The sequence below is a fragment of the Thalassophryne amazonica genome, chromosome 23, assembly GCF_902500255.1.
Source record: "Thalassophryne amazonica chromosome 23, fThaAma1.1, whole genome shotgun sequence".
In the NCBI taxonomy this organism is placed as follows: Eukaryota; Metazoa; Chordata; class Actinopteri; order Batrachoidiformes; family Batrachoididae; genus Thalassophryne; species Thalassophryne amazonica.
In genome coordinates, this window is record NC_047125.1 from 32,180,989 (window position 1) to 32,200,180 (window position 19,192).

Sequence of the window (19,192 nt, forward strand, 5' to 3'; positions counted from 1 at the left end):
TAAAGAGACTGGAAATGGGATCACACCTTCTTGCTTTCAAAGTGGCTACAAAACGTCTCAACCGACAGTGATATAAATGCTTCTAGAAATGAGAAAGTCCCAGAAACAGGTAAACCCTCTGTCTCCTAGTAGTTTAAACCTGCTGAGTTGGAAATAAAGGCTTACTTTCCTTTCATCGTAAATTTTTTTCTTTTGTGACTTCATTGTGTTTTACTTGATAGGCTGGAAAATTACTTTGGGATTACTGGAAGTGTTCTTGCTTGGCTGACATCATACTTGTCCAGTCGTTCTTATTGTGTTGTGTATAATAACACTACTTCTGGCCTTGGTAAAATGAAATTTGGGGTTCCACAGGGGTCTGTGTTAGGCCCCTTGCTTTTCTCACGTTATATAGCACCCCTTTGTGCATATTCTGTGGCATTATGGGATTGCCTTTCATTGTTATGCTGATGATACTCAATTGTACATGCTGGTAATCTTGCCCATATAAAAGCCTTGGAACATCACCTTGTATCTTTGAGAAGTTGGTTGTCTAGTAATTTCCTACTCTTGAATTCTGATAAGACTGAAACGATGGTTCTTGGTCCAGCCAGACATCGGCATCATTTTGACCAGCTGGCGCTTAATTTTGGTTCGTGTGTTGTGCATCATATGGAAAAGTGAGGAATCTTGGAGTACTTTTCGATCCTACATTGTCTTTTGGCCCCCACATTAGAGACATTACCAGGACTGCCTTCTTTCATCTGCGAAATGTCGCGAGGATTCATCCCATTCTGTCTATGGCTGATGCTGAGACTTTGATACATGCGTTTATTTCTTCCAGACTGGATTATTGTAATGTTTTTGTTATGTGGGCCGCTGAAGAGGAGGTACTGCTGGCCCACCACCACCAGAGGGCGCCCTGCTTGGAGTGCGGGCTCCAAGCACGAGAGGGCGCCAGACCCAGAAGAAGTGACAGCTGTCAGTCATCCTCTGCACCAGTTGTCACTCGTTCATCATCATCATCACCACCATAAAAGCCGGACTGCAACTCCACCTCCTCGCCAAGAAATCGCAACGACTGAAGAGGTAATTTCTCTGCTGACTGACACTTTGTGTGTAATAACCTGAACTTCTGTTGCAGCCGTTTTCCTGGAGTGTTGCCTTGTCTGGGGGATTGGCGTTTGGTGTGACAGCGACTGCTTCGCCTCACACCCCAACCCAGATAAGTGGTTAACCAGGAGCTGCACGAGTGTGTGATTGGAGGTGGAGGTGCTCCCTCCTAACTGTGTATGGACTGTGGATTACTGAGTGTGCGGACTCACACTCATTCATCTTATCTCTGCTTTCTGCCAGCAGTACCAGGGTCGACAGCCGAAGACAGAGGCCACCTGGGGACTCGGGACTTGGCGGCTCCGGTGTTCTTCAGACCGTTGGTGGTGGAAGCCGTGTGGGACGCGGCTTCTCTCTCGTCGGGGGTCTTCTATCTTCGAGCCTGCCCACACGTCACCTGGTGTCAATTGACTGTGCAGATTTCTGTGACTTTAGTTGTGTATTATCACAACATTAAATTGTTACTTTTTGGCTTATTCATTGTCCGTTCATTTGCGCCCCCTGTTGTGGGTCCGTGCTACGACACCTTCTCAACAGTTTTATTTTCTGGCCTGCCGCAGTCTAGCATTCGAGGACTTCAGTTGGTACAGAATGCTGCTGCCAGATTTTTGACACAAAGCAGAAGGTTTGACCACATTACTCCCATTCTGGCATCCCTTCATTGGCTACCGGTTTCTGCCAGATCGGATTTTAAAGTTTTATTGTTGGTTTATAAAATTGTTCATGGACTGGCACCTTCCTACCTGGCGGACTTGGTTAAGCCCTACGTACCTTCGAGGCCCTTGCGTTTGCAGGGCGAAGGGCTTCTGTGTGTTCTGAGGATGAACAAGACGTCTGTGGGGTATAGAGCCTTCTCCTACCGTGGTCTGACTCTTTGGAATGATCTACCTGCTGTTATTCGGCAGTCTGACATGGTGGAGACTTTTAAATCGAGATTGAAGACCCACTTTTTTAGACTGTCTTATCATTAATTTAATCTGTTTGTGCTTGCTTTGTAATTTCTTTTTATTCTACTGTGTTTTATTTTTTTATTGTGTTTTTCTTGCTTTTAATTTTGATTTTAGATTAATCTGTGTTGTTGTGAATTGTGTGAAGTGCCTTGGGGTGACTTTGTCATGAGGTGGAGCTATATAAATTAATAAATTGAACTGAAATTGACTTGCAAAAAACAGGAAAAAAATTATTGTCTTCAACTTTAAATTGCAGTTTCATTTGTTGTTTGTGGTGCAGATACAGGAAGCTGCTGTCACACATTTTTCTCTCAGTCTGCCCTCTTGTTCTTTATTTTAATCTTTTTCTGACAGCTCTGCACTCTCCTGTTTCTCTCCATCATCCCTTATTGTGCTCGCTGCAAACGCTTTACTCGGCTCTCCATTTCTACTCGTAATCACTCCTTTTTCTGAATATCTCACTTCTGCCATCCTCTGGTTCTCATCTCGATGCCCAACAACAAGTGAAGAGAGAAAAAAGGTGTAAACATCTTTGCTGGCAGAGAATCCTTTCTTTCACCTGGATTGATTCTCTGCTGCCGCCGGCACTCGCTGCCCTGATCAAAGACACGAATACAGACAGAAAAGCAGCGCACTGATGTCAGGATGGAACATTAAGGTCACCAGAGAATGTACGTTATGTACGTTAAAACTTGAAAGGATATATATAAAACACACATGCTGCACATGGATGCCTTAGAATTTCACATACAAATGTCAAAATATTCCTCAACGGGGGAACTGATCCCCCCCCCCCAAAAAAAATCTTTGTTACACTTAAATATTATATATAGCGTGCATTATTCATATTTGTTTTGATTATTTGGTCTGTTCTTTCAGTTTCCAACAAACAAACTGCTCTAGACTGTTTGGAACCAGACCAAGACCACCTCAAGTCTGAGGTCTCGGAGCAGTTGTTTTGGTCCACACCAGAGTGCAATTATTCTGTTCACACCAACCCAAGTGAATCACACCTTCTGGGAAAATGAAGCAGTCTATTTTAGTCGGATGAAAAAGTGCAGGTGCAGAGGGATTTCAAGGTGGAGTAGGGAGACTGGAGGATGTCTAGTTTAGTGACCTCAGAATTGCAGCTCTGCCTTTTGCAGATGATGTGGTTCTTTTGCCTTCATCAGATGGTGGGCTCTGATGTGAACTTGGCAGGTCTGAGGTGAAGCGAATGAGATGAGGATCAGCACCTCCAAATCTGAGACCATGGTCCTCTGTCAGAAAAGGGTGGATGTCCCCTGTGGGTTAGGGTAGAATTACTGCCCCAAGTGGGGGAGTTTAGTGGATATATCTCAGGGTTTTTTTCATGAGTGGGGGTGCATTGGAGCGCGAGAGCAACAGACGGATTGGGGCTGGGTCTGAAGTCTGGTGGACACTGTAGTGGATGTCATCATGAAGAAAGAGCTCGGCCAGAAGGCGCCTCTCGATTTACCAGACCATTTACGCTCCTGTCCTCACGTGTGGTTATAAGTCTTTGGTAATGGTTCGAAGAACAAGATTTCAGATACAAGTGGTGGAAATAAGCCTCCTTAGTCAGGTACCTGAGCTTAAACTCAAAGACAGGATGAGAAGCTCAAATATCCAGGAGGGACTATGAGTAGGGCCACTGTGTCTTCACAATGAAAGGAGCCAGCTGAGGTGGTTCAGACATCTGGTGAGGAGTAATCTCCTGAGGATGTACCCTAGTCATCTCCCGAGGGAGGCACAGCCAAGTGGGAGGAAACCCTGAAGAAGACCAAAGACATGCAAGACAAGTGTTTCTCAAACCTCTTCAGACCTAGGATGGCTTAACCAATAAAAATAAATAAATCTTGTGGACCACCAACCATAACTCCCCAAATCTCCAAAAACAATATGTCTGCTTACCACTCCAACTGTATATTACTATCTATTGGACAATGGAGATGTTTTTAAACAGTTTGTGGAACACACACCCCTAGGTGCTGCTCATAGACCACCACTGTTTTGCAGACCACTCTGAAAAGGCTGAGATAGAGGGATTGCATTTCCCAGTTGGCTTGGGAACACTTCAGGTTCCTCAAAGAAAAGTTGGAGGACTTGGTCAAGAATAGGGAAAATGTGGGATGAGCTGCTTGGGCTGCCACCACCTGGATAAGCAGCAGAAAATGAATGAATAAATAAAAAAAATGCAGATGTGAAAAAGTATCAAGGTTCCTTGGCATTCTTTGCTTTGAAATTTCTACCAAGAGAGGTCATAGTAAAAAAAAAAAAAAAAAAAAAGAAGAAGAAAAATACAAGGATTTTCTTTTTGTTTTTAAAAAGAGATTCACGGTTTTCTCTTGGTTATAGTGAAGTGTGCACATGTTCATTTGTAGCTTCCAGTGGAAGGACCCAGGTGTTCAGGACACAAATACTCAGAGGACCGTATCTGTTCTCTGTTTTGAAGCAAGCCACATTAGACCGTGGTACTACGGGTAGCCGCGTCACTACAGTGAGCAACCTGTTGCTTATAGTAGTAGATGACAGATACGGATAATTAGCTCTAGCAACATTTGTATCAGAATCTCCAAAGTAGTACTACTGTAATATTTCACTAAGCTAAGTCGGGTCAGGGAACATGCATCGGTGCTGTGTGTTGCCATATGTCTCAAACTACAGAACCACTAGACAACAACCACCCAGGCAGACAAGTGATTCATCTCCATCTCCCAAAAGTTGCCGTTGCTCCTCACAGCCAAAATGTCACACCTGGTGTTCCCCCAGGATCATCTGAGTCTCTGCAATTGACCAGTCATTTGATACAAAGTCATTCCAACTGTACCTGCCTAGACAGATCTAGCACCGTAAACATCTAATCTTCACCTTACGTCACTGGTTCAGGTCCAGGCCCCTTACCAGAATTGTAATTCCAACAGTCTTGGCAACAGATCAGACTACATATTGGCATGTTTTAATCTAATATTGTTGTAACATCGTCTTACCATGTGTACTGTGCTCTGTATTTTAGAATCTCACGTTCTCTATGTCACATGACCTGTAAAAATGGAAAAAGTGTTTCCATTGACATTTTTCAAAATAAAGCTTTTCAAATCCAGAAAATACACACATTTTCGTGAAGCGCATGTTCAATGGGCCACTTGAAATCGTGCAATTTGGAGGGAAATGGAAAAATCGCCGACTGTGTAGCGTCATAGATTTATGTAGATTGATTATGTGGTTCCACAGCCTGTCAGATCATTTTAAGGGCTTCAGCAAAACTGTACAATCCATCCATCTTTTAAGAGCAGCCTTCTGCTGCTGTCAGTGGTATTAAAAATAAAATTCATTTAATACTACACTCTGACTATAAATCTACTCCTGTGTATTTGAATACAAAACCACTCTCCTGTGATCACGTTGAACATCAGGGAATCTGTTGCCAAGACCGCTGGACTAAATGTCAGAGAGCAGAAAATAAGAGATAAACATGAGCCATAAATGCCTGGGGAGAAAGAAAGCTCAACAGCAGCCACCATGGAGACCCAGAAAAAAATCTAAAGCTCCCCTCATCTCCTCTCAGAGCCAACCAGGAGGAACTCCTGTGCCGTTTCCCATGGCAGCGTGGGATGAACATATGCAGATCATCTTGGCTCTCCCAAAGACAAAATGTACAAAACATTTGCAAAAGAACAGCTCAGAAAAGCCATTTTCTTTCTGCATTTCTCAGCAGATCATTTTCTACCCTGAAATACTTCGTTGTCGATCACTCAGTGTCCGTGTCAGCATCTCATCACTCAGACAATCCACTCTGTCTGTTGGGCTTTCTCTCGGGACACTTTGTAGAAATTGGCCATAAAAGAACAAATAAACAGTGTACTCGTGCAATTTAACACAACTGCTGCTGTCTTTTCTTACATGTGTGACATATTAATGTCTCCATCAGGTTGAAGTTCGCTGGTTGGACAAAAATATGTGAAGCATTTGAGATATTGCAAAGACATCCCCTTGAGCTCTGGGATATTAAAACAGGTATTTTTCCAATACTGAACAAAATTTTTAGGTTTATTAGCAGCTCGACCGAATCATTTAAACCAGATTTTGTAGATCCTCTAGCAGTCTGATTAAAAATATATCGATACTATTCATCTACTTACATTACAGCATACAAGTACATTTTCTCTGATACTGATTGGTTTAAGGATGGATGGAGGTGGTATACTCGGTTGCTGTATCATTAGAAGGTCCACGGTTCGAACCATGTGTATGTGGAAATAGCATATTCTCCGCATGTCCGCACAGGACCCTCAGGGCACTGTGATCTCTGCCTACAGATCGAATACATGCTGATTATGATAACAGATATCCTTAAATTATGAAAAGAAATGAATGAGATCGAAAGTTGTATATGTCCACTTTGTGATCGGTTGGTAGCCCGTCTGGTGCACCCTGCCTCTCACCAAGTTTGGGAATCAAAAAGCCAACAAGCAAAAAGCCCAACACCTGTTGAGCTTGAATGGAAAAACATGCACATCCACATGGAAGAGGTCATGTAATAAGATGATAATGCCAATCAGGTTCCCATCATTGTAGTCCATTATCATTGGTGGTGATACAGGACAAAGATGACTAAACTTAATTAAGGGCTGAGAAGAAACAAATGTTCCTTGCCAACCGTGAGCTTGAACTGATGGAGATAAACAATCTGTGAAGGTGAGACTATTGCTGCCGTAACTTGAACTGATGGAGATAAACAATCTATGAAGGTGAGACTATTGCTGCCGTAACTTCTACTACAGTACTACACCACAGTTACATGGTGCATTGTGTGAAGCATGTGATTGTTTACATTTACCCATAAAGGCTTCTTATCAGGTTCCCACCAGCCACACAGCTGGACTCAGTCATACACCTCTTATCGACTAACCATGAAGCAGGTCCACTAAAGGCACCTTGACACTTGCATGAATTTGATTCCCGCACTGGTGCGTAGTCTTGCGTACGAAAGAGTAAACTCGTCGTAAGCTGTTGTAAACAAGGAAAATTTTGAAATGTTCAAAATTTCTGGCACACATTAATTTTGTGCCACTTGCATGAACTAGTTGTGAACATTGTGCAACCTATTCAAAAACACTGCGGGTCAATGCATGTCATTGCGTGCAGGGCATCTGAACTTGAAATTAGGTTATGATGAGATGCTACGTCTGTAATAAACATAACTTTACAGATACAGTACGTAACTCATGAGAAGGAATGAAAATGCAACTGTTTTACCAATTCATTACTATATATATATATATATATATATATATATATATATATATATATATATATATATATATATTAATTAATTAATTAATTAATAGGGATGCACTGATACTGCTTTTTTCCAGACCAAGCACAAGTACGAGTACATACATTTGGGTATGCATCGATACAGAGTACCGATACGAATACTTAATGATACCATTACAGTTTTATGATGACTTTGAAATCATGTTTTATTCATCAGTTGTTCTTTATTTTTTGACTGTAACTGCTTCCAATATCATTAGCTTTGTTTTTATTTACAAACATTTCACTTAAATCATGTAACTTCACTTTTTGACTACAACAAATTGTCCTTTAACATTAACCGTGTGTTTCTTAACAAACATGACACTGCCAGTTATCTCACTTAAATGTAACCTGTGGACTTCAGCACTACAAAATATACAACACCAGGAACAGAACTGAAACTGTCCATCACTTTATTTATGTCTGTGAGGACTAAAAGCCTGTTTTGAAAATGTGAGGGACAGATTCATTTTGATGAAAAGAAGCTTCTCTGCATTATCAGCTGTGAGCCTGTTTATGTTTTTAATCAACATTATTATTTTATTAACACTGACCTAAACAGTCTTTCACTCTCCACACCATTTTTTTTTTACTTTTAATTAAATACATACAGGTAACATACACAAATCAGCACGAGGCAAAACAGAGTAATTTTAACATTATTTTATTTTTTCTTTGTGGTTCATGAGATAATTTCCTCGCATTCAGACAGAATGGCCCGTAGCTTGTGGTAACTGAGCCGGTAACGAGGAGCAGTGGCTTAATTTCTGCCCCAAAGCGTAGTTCGTGAAGCGGGCGGAGGTTCTGAACGTAGCGCACAGAGATTCCGCAAATGGATTACCCCTGTAGCGGACAGAGACACCTGAACACCCACACCAAGGGCTGAAACTCACCAACCTGAAGGACAACCTCTGCCGCTGAAGCCCTGATCGGCATTCTGATGAAGGAACTGCGGCGCAAAGTGCTGAAATCACGGAGGAACTTTTTTCAGACACACAAGGAATTAAAGCATTTTGAGATGTTATCTTCTAAACTTAGGAGGCTTTACGTGGATTATTTTTCTTCAAGATCGTATGGTGATGAATTCCACTGAAGCGAACAGGTAAGACTTTTTATTTACTGTGTGTGTGAATTTACTCCACATGATGGACAGCGGCTTTCAGCCAATCAGTGGACAGCACTGAAGGACGTATTTGACTTATGAGTAAATTACATAAAAGCCTGTAATAATCCATAAATTATCATTGTTAAAGCCGCAGTGTTCAAAACATATGAAAAAAGTAGCGGTTATAGTCCGGAAATTTCAGAGTGTGCGTGTGAAAATCCCACATTGAGAGGTTGACATCACCCTGCTGTAAAGCCGTATCAGGTCATTAAGTATAGGAGGCATATTATGATTATAAGTATGAGTAAATGAATACTGAATCGGGCTGATACCTGATACTGGTATCGGGATCGATGCATCCCTATATATTAAAAATAATTACCTTTGAGACAACATTCCAAATGCATTCTCTACCGCACGACGTGCACGAGACTACCTGCAGCTGTAGATAATTTCTCTGGGATTCTGGGAGCAATGAGAGATGGTTTTGTCAGCCACATTATGAGAGCAAATGTGTCATCGGCTATGAAATGATTATTTTATACAGTGTGGTGTCAAGTGGGACAAAGCAGGATGCATTGGCACGACGAATTGCGCAGCAGTGCGGGGATCAAATTCATGCAAGTGTCAAGGGTGCCTTTAGGAAGAGTAGTGGCCAAGTCGTTAGTGCACTTGGTTTTAATGCAACCCCCCCCACCCCCACCCCTGCCACATTTCTCCATGTAATGTGGAGTTGGATAAGGAAGGGCGTCCTGCAAATCAATATGCAGAGTCACCTTGGATCTGCTGTGGCGACCCCGAGTGAAAACAAGAGAGCAGCCGAAGGGACTTACTTATGAAGCAGGTCCAGTGAACCAACTGGAGGTCTAATGCCTTACTCAAAGACTCTCAACTGGAGTAGCCTGGTGGACATAGGGTCTAATCTTCCATCAGATACAAAGCAGCTCAATGCCACCTTCCACTCAAAGCAGTTGTCACTGTCGTACCTGTCGACCACATTCTTTAAATAACAAGGATACTTATTGTAATGGGTGCACTCATGCGTGTGTTGGTCTTAAAATGAGGTTTGTTCAGGTGCAGTGCTGGTGACTGTTATCATGAGGCAGCAAAAGGTGATTGTGCCACAGACCAACAAAAACCTGGTCCAAGGACAAACAGAACTTTATATGGTGCAATATTAAGATCGTACTTACAAAAGAGGGCTCACAACATGTGCACTCTACTTTCTACACATGCATGTCATTCCACTCCTAACAGAGAGCCTTTAGGTTGCACTGTTGTTAAATGTGATTAAAAAGTGGAAGGTGAGTGAAAGTGTAATAGTCCTAATCCTGATTATTAAAAAGTCCGTATGTTAAAGAAAAACACCAAGTTCCCTCTGAACATCTGATAGCAAATAAAAAGCCACATTGCTACACATATGTCAAAAGTCAAAGAACTGTATGAAATAAGTGAAAGCTGCTTCGTATGGCGCACGACAGACCTTCTGGGAAAACAGAGTCTACACCCACAATTTCACTCTTCTAAGACTCTGTTTTATTTTTGTTTTTGAGACCGCCCATTAATTTAGCTCTGAGCTAGCCCATGTCTAATTGACTTTGTATCACTTAATTAGTTTGCAGTTTTCAACGTTACACAGTTGACAGCTTCGCAATTACTGAAATGGCTCTATTTTCTCTGTTTACGTAATCGAGCAAGTAAACAGACTTGGACCTGCAGGGCAGCTCTGTTTCAAGGAGATCTTGTTGCAACATTATCTATTTCTACGGAGGCAGATCAGTGTCTGGAGTATATGAAAAGAAAAATCTGAAAAAATTAAATAAAATAAATGGGATGCGAGAGAGCTGTGAGCGCATACAAAACTGTGTACACACACGCCGCAAGAGTGAGCGAGCAGCTCCAAATGTCTCAGTTCTTGATTGGTCAGTTATTGCAGGAAGTTGCTGGTTTTGGTGAGACAACTTGTTCAGAAAACCAGAGCAGAATTATTTCAATGTCATCTGTGATTTTTTTTTTTTCTGTTGCACTTCTGTGTTTCTGTGTTTTTGTAAAATGAGTCTGTGGAGTGTCTGAGTCATCCAAGTCATGATGTCCAAGCAGGTTGAGTCAGGTCAGCTGGACCAGCAGCCACAATCACTGCAATATACTGGGGAGCCATAAGGTAGGAGCCAAATTTAAATCGAATCGAAAGTTGCATTATTTTAAAATGCAGGCGGTTCAGTTAAAAATGATAAAAAGCCCAACTCACACGGGGTGGAACAATTTTAACAAGTGAAGATGCTGTGCAGTGTTAAACTCTTGTAGGATCCAAACAGGGAAGCCTGTTAGAGCGCTTGTTAAATAGCCATTACATGCTGCACATGTAACATCTGGCTGGCTTGTCTCTTCTGGACAAGGAGCTTGAATCTTGACAAAATTAAGAAAAAAACAAACAAACAACAACAAAAAAAAAAACAGAAATGAACTCCAGCACTTGGAATTTATGCTATATTATTGAGCTAAAAACAGCTGGCTTCTTGATCTGGGCAGAGCCACTTTTGCCTTATTCTAATTTGTCATGGAAAAGAAGCGTCTACATCAAACAAAGAATTGTATCTGAAAGCATCGTACTGGACAGAATGGAACTGTTCCATAATAATGAGCATCACTTCTGTATCGTATTTGTCATATAAGATGTGTATCAGACCCTTTCATCAGCGAGAAACATCCTATCATTAGGATAGTAAGAGCGTTTTCCTCTGTGCATTTCCTCTTTTTTTTTAAATACTAATCTGATTTCAGACTTTTATTTCTTCAGTGGCTCTGGCTGGTCCTTGTTGCTAGGAGATGTGACAAGTGCAGAGAATAGATATAAATACAGCACAAAGATACTGTAAGCGATGGCAGAAGACCATTTACTTTCTTGCCAGTATGATTTGCTTTTTTTGTGCCACTCAGGCTTTCCACCACGTGTACGAGATCTATGGACAAACATCTCAAATTATGCAGAGGGAAAGCTGTAGGAGGCTCAATCATACAAACAAAGTCAATCCCAGCTTGTGATTTGGACACATGTACTGTAGGTCTCACAAATCTCAATAATGGACTGCAAATCTGGCCAACTAGAATATCTGTGTGCTCCCAAATCCAACATTAGAAATATGAATGGAGTCTATGCAGAGTGGTTGACTATAAATAGAGAGTTGTGAAGGCCTGCGTGGACTCATGGGACCAGGCAGGGCATTGTGCTGAATTGGCCTATCTGTGTCTGGCCTGCTGCCATCAGACAAAACACTCAGCAACTCAAACACACTGGCCTAGATGCTAACATTCAGTACCGACAACGCGGTAAGCTCACACACCTACACTTGAAAATCTACACACACTGACTCACATGCAGATGGATTAAGCAGTGTGTCATTTCCACCAACACGGCAATGAAATAATCCAGATTAATATTATTATTATTTTAATAGATGGCCAGATTAATAAATGGTAAACACTGATCTGGTACAAGCTTCAATGGAGACTGTAAAAATACATCAGCGCTCAAGCAACAGAGGCGCGCACATATCACAATACCGCCATCCACAAATAGCAAGAGTCATGAACATAATAACTGTGCCATCTTCACTTACACATGCAAACTTTAAATACAGAAGTGCTTTGAATGTGATAATAATACAAGCTAAAAATGAACAGCACAAAGACTCAAACAGTCTCTCACTGTGTGTGTGTTTTTTTTAGGTTGTCTTTTAATGCCTGGACAGGAACAAGAGGCAAAAGTTGGCCTCCTGGATTGATGCTGGATCATTTATGTATATGTGTTTATGAATCACTGCTGTCCCTGACAAATACACAAATAAATATAGTTCAATAAGAGTTGGAATCTTTTGTAACAGAGTTCAAAATATTCAATAAATATGTGATGACTTTTTCATTTTGCTGTCTTTCAGTTGCTCCGTTTCTCAGGGTCATTCCAGTGGATCCAGCACAGATCTGCAGTGGGATCTGGTACCAGTTTTAGACCAGATGCCCTTCCTGATAGAACTCCACTTCTACATGGAGAAACACACACCGCCCCGAATTTTCCCAAGTGGTCTCCCAACCAAGAACTAATTCGGACCTATGCTGCTTTACTTCTGAGATCTGATGGGATCAGGTGTACACAGAACAGCACGGCTGCTACATCCAGGACCCGGCCCACAGACAATTTATTATTTTGTGTGAGTTTGTGTCAGAGTGCTGCTGAAAAAGACACCAATGAACAAGACGGTGAACTCCCAACCCCACTGAGGACCAGTGTATTCTGTGTTGAATCTGCATTCCTGCCTTGATTATTGACATTTGGCATTTAAAATGTTAAAGTTCTATTTACTTTAAACAACTGAAAATACTTTTAAATTTAGATAAAATAAAATAAAAAAATCTACAAATACAAGTAAAGCCAAATATTTAATTCTAATAACTTGAGTTTTGATGACTTATTTTTAACTACATGAACTTAAAAAAAACTATGGCAACAGGTTGCCTCAATTTGTCTAACTTATGCAACTTATTTGGGTTTACTGTGACCACCCCCACCCAAATTCATATGACATAAAAATGGGTTAAAAAGTAAAAAATCAGAGCAAAAATAAACAAAGGTGATGTGTCTTGTGGAGGACAATCCTGCAATTTAATCACAGTCTGCATTTCAAATCCTTCATAAGCTTTGTGTTTTTAATAAATCCTCATAATGTGGACAAGGATGCAGGTCTAAATGACAAAAACATAACAGCTGTGTTAGCTTTGCTTTGGCTTCTTTGTAACTGTAACTTTGTAACATATGATGAGTGGAAGAAAAACACCAATACTTAATTTTACGATGCAAGAATTGATTTTTACAGTCCAAAATCAATAATCATTGGCAGTTTCTAACTGCTGCTGTACTATACTAGAGATGAGAAAATCTCAAGTGTCATGATGTCACTCTTTGTCGAGCAACAAAGAAACCAGCCACACTGACGCTGAAAACCTGTGTTGACTTATGTTTTCCCCACACAGAAAACTGAAGAAGAAAAAGAAAAAAAAAGCAATCGGACTAAAGTCACCTTGACACTTGAATGAATTTTGGCACAGCACTGCCGCACAATTCATCATTCCAACGCGTGTCATTTAGATGGTACGTTTGACAGCATGAAGCCTAGTTTGCACACTGTTCATGTCATGTTTATGCATAAGTTACACACTTGTCACGCAATGCGTGACTGAAAATGGTGTGCAATGGCAAGCTACCACACAACTGATGTCAAGGTCAAGGTCAACTTTATTGTCCCATTAGAGAAATTTGTCTTAGGCATTGCACTACATTTACACCTGTTCAACTATTGTTGGCGCATTTTTTACGTACAGTGTATGACATGATATGCACGACGCGCATTGTTCCTGCAAAGGCATGCATTGCCACAACCACTTCACGCATACACGAAGCAGTCGTGGCATTTGGCACCATGCTACATAAAATAGCAGGCATCGCATTGTTCCATTCATTCCTCGATTTGTTGTCAACCCTACAAGATGGTGAACACCAAAGAAGAAGCTCTCAAAAACAAGAAAAGGCCTCTATATTATCTCGCAGCTGCAGCACTACTTCTTGAAGAGCAGGAGAAAATGCAGAAAGAGCAGGCCAAAGAAGAAGACCCAGCCCCAACTAAAAAAAGGAAAGCAAGGACAGTGTGGGTGAGGGAATGGCTGACTAGAAGACATCACTTTGGACACTATGACCAGTTATTGACAGAACTTCACAATGAAGATCCAAGAGGCTACAGGAATTACCTGAGAATTATCCTGCGTGCAATGAGATGCATTGACATGCAGTGTTTTCAACAGGTTGGGCAATGTTCACGACTAGTTCACGCAAGTTACACAAAATTTATGCATGCCAGAAATTTGGAACATTTCAAAATTTTCTATGCGCACTGGCACGTAGCCTCGCACAGCTTACAACAGTTCACAACATGTTTACTCATTGGCATGCAAGATTGTGTGTGCGGGGATCAATTTGTGCAAGTGTCAAGGTGGCTTAAGAAGCAGAACTGATATTGCATCAATATCAATAAACTCTGAATCAGTTCCCATCCCAGTGCTGGACAGAATGTTCTACAGCAGGGGTGGCTAAATTCGGTCCTCGAGAGCCACCTTCCTGACACTCTTAGTTGTCTCCCTGCTCCAACACACCTGAATCCAGTGACCTGAATCCAGTGACAGGCTTTCACTGGATTCAGGTGTGTTGGAGCAGGGAGACAACTAAGAGTGTCAGGAAGGTGGCTCTCGAGGACCGAACTTGGCCACCCCTGTTCTACAGTTTGAAGACATGAATTTAGGGAGGACATCTGCTAGCTTTTGGTTAACCAAAGAAACAATTTAGAGTTGCAGTGCCAATACACAATCAAATAACAAAGACACAAAACTTAAATACACTGACAGTGGCGCATCGTTATAATTCTATATTGTTCCACCAAAATATAGAAGGGAAATTACCTTATTTCAATGTAAAATTTCTGTAATTTGACAGTGATTTTAAGGTTTCATATAGGCAATAGCTAGCACTTAGTTTTTTAATCTGGGAAGATTTTGCCAAATTATGTAAAAATCTGACTGTCCCATGTTGCGGAGAGAACAGTGTTACTTTGAATGGCTTTTTGTGTCAGCAGTGACTTGTGGCATTTCTGGAGCGTCATTATTTGCATCTGTCAAGGACAAAAATAAAGTCTTGGGCCTGGAACAGTTGCCCTTTAGAATGACACTACGTCCCTGAGTGTTTGTGTGCCAGCCATATTAATAATCCAAGGAGATTGACATGTTGACATGGCATCACTACACTGTGGCTGGTGGGAGCAGTTTGGTCTAATTTATTGGAGCTTTCTGAATCTATTTACAGAAGTGAATGAAGCTTTGACTGTTAGACTCCTTTTGACCAAATGAAGCTTTTGTTGCAGATGACACTTTATGAAATCGGGTTGGACAGTCGTACCTTTTTTAACATTACAGGAAAAACAGAAAAAAAGGTGTAATTTGATTTTTAGATGTTAAAAATTAATTTTAAATTTCCTTTTCAGTTTTTTTCATGTTTCAAATACAAAAATATCCTCCAAAGGAAACTAAATCTTACAGTACTCACAGAAATGATTGAACATGTCACATGAATAATACAATCTGACCCATTTCCATGACTTTTCAAATTTCTCTCATTTGAAAGGCAAAAAATGTTTCCAACTTCTGATAAAGACAACAGAGAGCGGTTGCTGTAAACCTTTAAGTTGCACAAATGTGCATAACATTGAAACAATTGCTGTTTGTTCACATTTGTTCCATTTGATAAAGCACATTCAGCGGTTGGGAAACCTGCACAAACACAATGAGAGCTGCCTGCTGACTTGATTAATATTAACTTTTACTCCTTTATTGTTTGCTAATCTGCCAGTGTTGACTTCAGGAAACAATGAAGCTGTTTGAGCTGTTAGATTGTGAGGTTTCAAAATTAGAGTTTATTTCTTATGTTGAAAAGTGGTGTATAAAGTTTCAATTGAAGATTTAATTCTGAATGTGACACCTCCCACAATTTATAAAAGCAACGCACATTACTGTTTATGATCAAGTTATAAGCAGCTTGACTGTATTGTTTAATCCTGTCATTAAACTTAGAAAAGGTTTTTGAATTTTGCCTAAATATAATGTGCTGTTATTATTTATAATAAATCAAGGTTGTGGTTACATTGTAGTAGTTATGCTAGTTATGTAGTAGTTATGCCAAAAGATTCATGGCCTCAAGCTTCATTTATCAAGTTCTTGATAATTTGACATTGAGCACTCAAGTAATTCATTGCTCTCTTATTATGTTACTACAAGGTGGAGGCCACAAATTACAGCTTCTGTGGACGTGTAACAGCAAGCAATGCTGTTGTCGTTACTGACAAGCTACACTACAGTGACAGAGAAATGAATCAAACAACTCTGAATCAGCTCGCAGCTAGCTTAATTAACATTTGGTTAAAAAAATTTCTTAATGCACATCTGTGGACCAGGACCATACATTATTTTTTTGTATTAAAAAAGGCAATATGAAAACTGAAAATTCTGTTTGTTAAGTGGATTCAGCACTTTTAGCGAATGTGTGGCAAATGCTGTTCATACTGCCATGCCAGTAGATGGCAGTGTTTTTTACAAATGAAAAAAAACAACAACACATATTTACAAATACAGATTTATTTGGAAAACCCACCACACGTTTCGGTAAGTTGCGTGCTATACCAACCAACTAACCAAACACTCATGTCGGGAAACTAATTTACCCATAATGCATTGCAGCGTGTGTGTCTAAATGCTAAAACCTTCAAAATTAGTGCATTACTTTAAAATTAAAACATATAACAGATTTTTTTCACCTTGTAAAATGACAGATGTGATGTTAACTTCAATGTTTGTTTAAAATTTTAACCATAAGTCAAAACTGTCTGTCTGTGCATGTGCATGACTTGTGTAATATGCCAGCAAGTCTGTATGGTGTGAAGAGAAATGATCTTTTTTTTCTCTTTCTCTCTCTCTTCCTTTCTCTCTGGTAGTCAGCTCTTCTCTGCCTGCAGAGGATAGAACTGTACCACTCATAGCTGTCTGTCTGCTACAAAACATGTAGTAGACATGTAGTTAGGCACTAAAATCATAGCTTTCAGACTTCACAAATGTTTTTAACTGTTAAGCTTTATTCACTATGCTTGCAAAAATATGTTAGTGGTCAAAAAATTATCTGAACTAAATTTATCGGAAGCTAATTGGTCCGCTGATGGTTTTTAAAGTTATCTGAAAAGCTAATCCGCTAACGAAAACCTTAGCTTCGATAATTAGTGGTTAGCGGATTAGCGGAACTGTGGCCACCACTGTCTATATGAGGCCCTGCAACAGACTGGCGTCCTGCCCAGGGTATCCTCTGCCTCATACGCTATGACTGCTGAGATTGGCTCCAGGCATCCAGCTGTTCAATATGATGCGAAAGTGTTGCACAAACTGTGGGTGTGTGATATCAGTACAGGCAAATGAATAAAGGAATCAAAACAGAAATCAGACTGAGTACCAGAAGCACTGTTATCGATACTGATGAAACTATCAATTCCCATCCCTACTTTCTCTCACCACCTGCACTTCAACATCAGGGCTGATGTGCTGAGCCTTATCTATACACTCTATGAGTGCTTTCTTGCTGCAAATGTCATTATCTGGTATCTCAAATGTCATCCATCCATTTGGGGGGGCTTTAGCGTATCCCAGCTATCTCAAACACTGCAAGTGCAAATGTCTGTAATATCTTTGAGATTCAAACAGGTAAATCATAAACTGTGTGAAGTGATACCATCAGAGCCAAATGAGCAGCGATTTAAAAACCCAGTTTTGATTATTTCTTCAGGGTCAATGCATCACACCTACCAGCTCTTTCAAAGGAGAGTCGGTGTGCGCGTGCGTGTCTGCACTTCTATAAACAGACTTATTTCTGACCAGGTATGCGCGTACGCGCTCAGCAGGGGCCCCTTTCGCTCGCGGAGCTGCCGCATCGTGCGCGCATGCCGCCGGCTGCGGTCATCATGATTCACCAAAGAATGTGCGCGCGAGTGCAGCGTAGTGGCGCACTAAGCGCCAACCTGGTTGCGGGCACGCGTGTCCTTGGTTATCTGTGCACGACACAATGAAGCAAAACAGACCCGAACTGGCAACGTGTTTTCTAAAGGAGCTTTTTCAGAGCGTTTGTGTCATTAATTCGTGTTGCAAAAGGTTTGATCTTAGCCGGCTCGCGCCCGTTTGACATTGACACACGTTCTCCTCAGACTCGTAAACAGCCACAACACCCCAACAGGTCACCCGCTGCACAAAAAATAGAAATATTTAATCTCGTACATACAAACAAAGCCACGTTTTTTTACAGGGGAGCAGAGGGTAAAATAATGTTGAGCTACACGAGCGACTGTTTTGCATTACGGAGGCTCCTGTGAGTGAGGCTGCGACAGTGTCAGTGGTGGCCCGGATTATTATGTGCGCCCAAAACGGAACAAAAGAGCTGCTCTCATCGGGACCTCCAAAATTAACCAGTTTTACTTTTCTATATTTATGGTGGAAAAAAATGTTTTGTTTTGTTTTTTAATTACATGAATTGTTACTTTGACACTGAATTTATTTTTATCAAATATTAAAGCAAAGAGGTTCACCTTGCAACACACGAAGAAAAATCGTTTTCTTCGTTGTTTTTAGGCTCGACACAGAAAAAAACAAATGTGTTTTTGAAATAGAGAGTAAACTCACCTGTAATCTTCAGAAAAACGCAGGGACTTCTTCTACAGTATATGGAGGTGATATGTGATATAGTCTCGTCTCTGTGCTGCTTTCCCAACACGTTCCTCCAGTCTCCTGTGATTTCACTTTTTCTCCTCCTCCTGTTTTTGCTTGGTTCACTATGCTGCTCCTCTCTCTCTCCCCTCCGTGATGTTTTTTTTCTTGCTCCTTTTTCCAGCAGGAGAAAATTTCTGACAGAGAAAAAACACGAAGCGGTCAATCAGAACCATGGACTGAACCATCCGGGTTGTAGGGGTGGAAAATACTTCTGACACAAAGAAGAAAACATCTGTGTGTCAGTCGCACCAATCAAGAAAAACGAATGGTGTTTTGTTTAAATATATATATTTGTGTGGATGCCACGGGGTGAGCCAGGTTAATCCACTTTGGG

The 19,192-nt window shown here is 40.8% G+C and overlaps 1 protein-coding gene across 2 annotated transcripts in view; it reads right to left on the reverse strand.

Moving 5' to 3' along the window:
* The window catches only part of ndrg2 (NDRG family member 2), a 49,550-nt gene extending 30,582 nt beyond the window's left edge, over window positions 1-18,968 (reverse strand). Inside the window, exon 1 of one of the 2 annotated variants that reach the window (XM_034164223.1) lies at window positions 18,772-18,967. The gene's annotated coding sequence lies outside the window, so the exon portion shown is untranslated. Of the gene's footprint in view, window positions 1-18,771 lie in introns of both variants that reach the window. The other variant, XM_034164224.1, reaches the window with a different exon arrangement.
* Window positions 18,969-19,192: the final 224 nt, after the last annotated feature.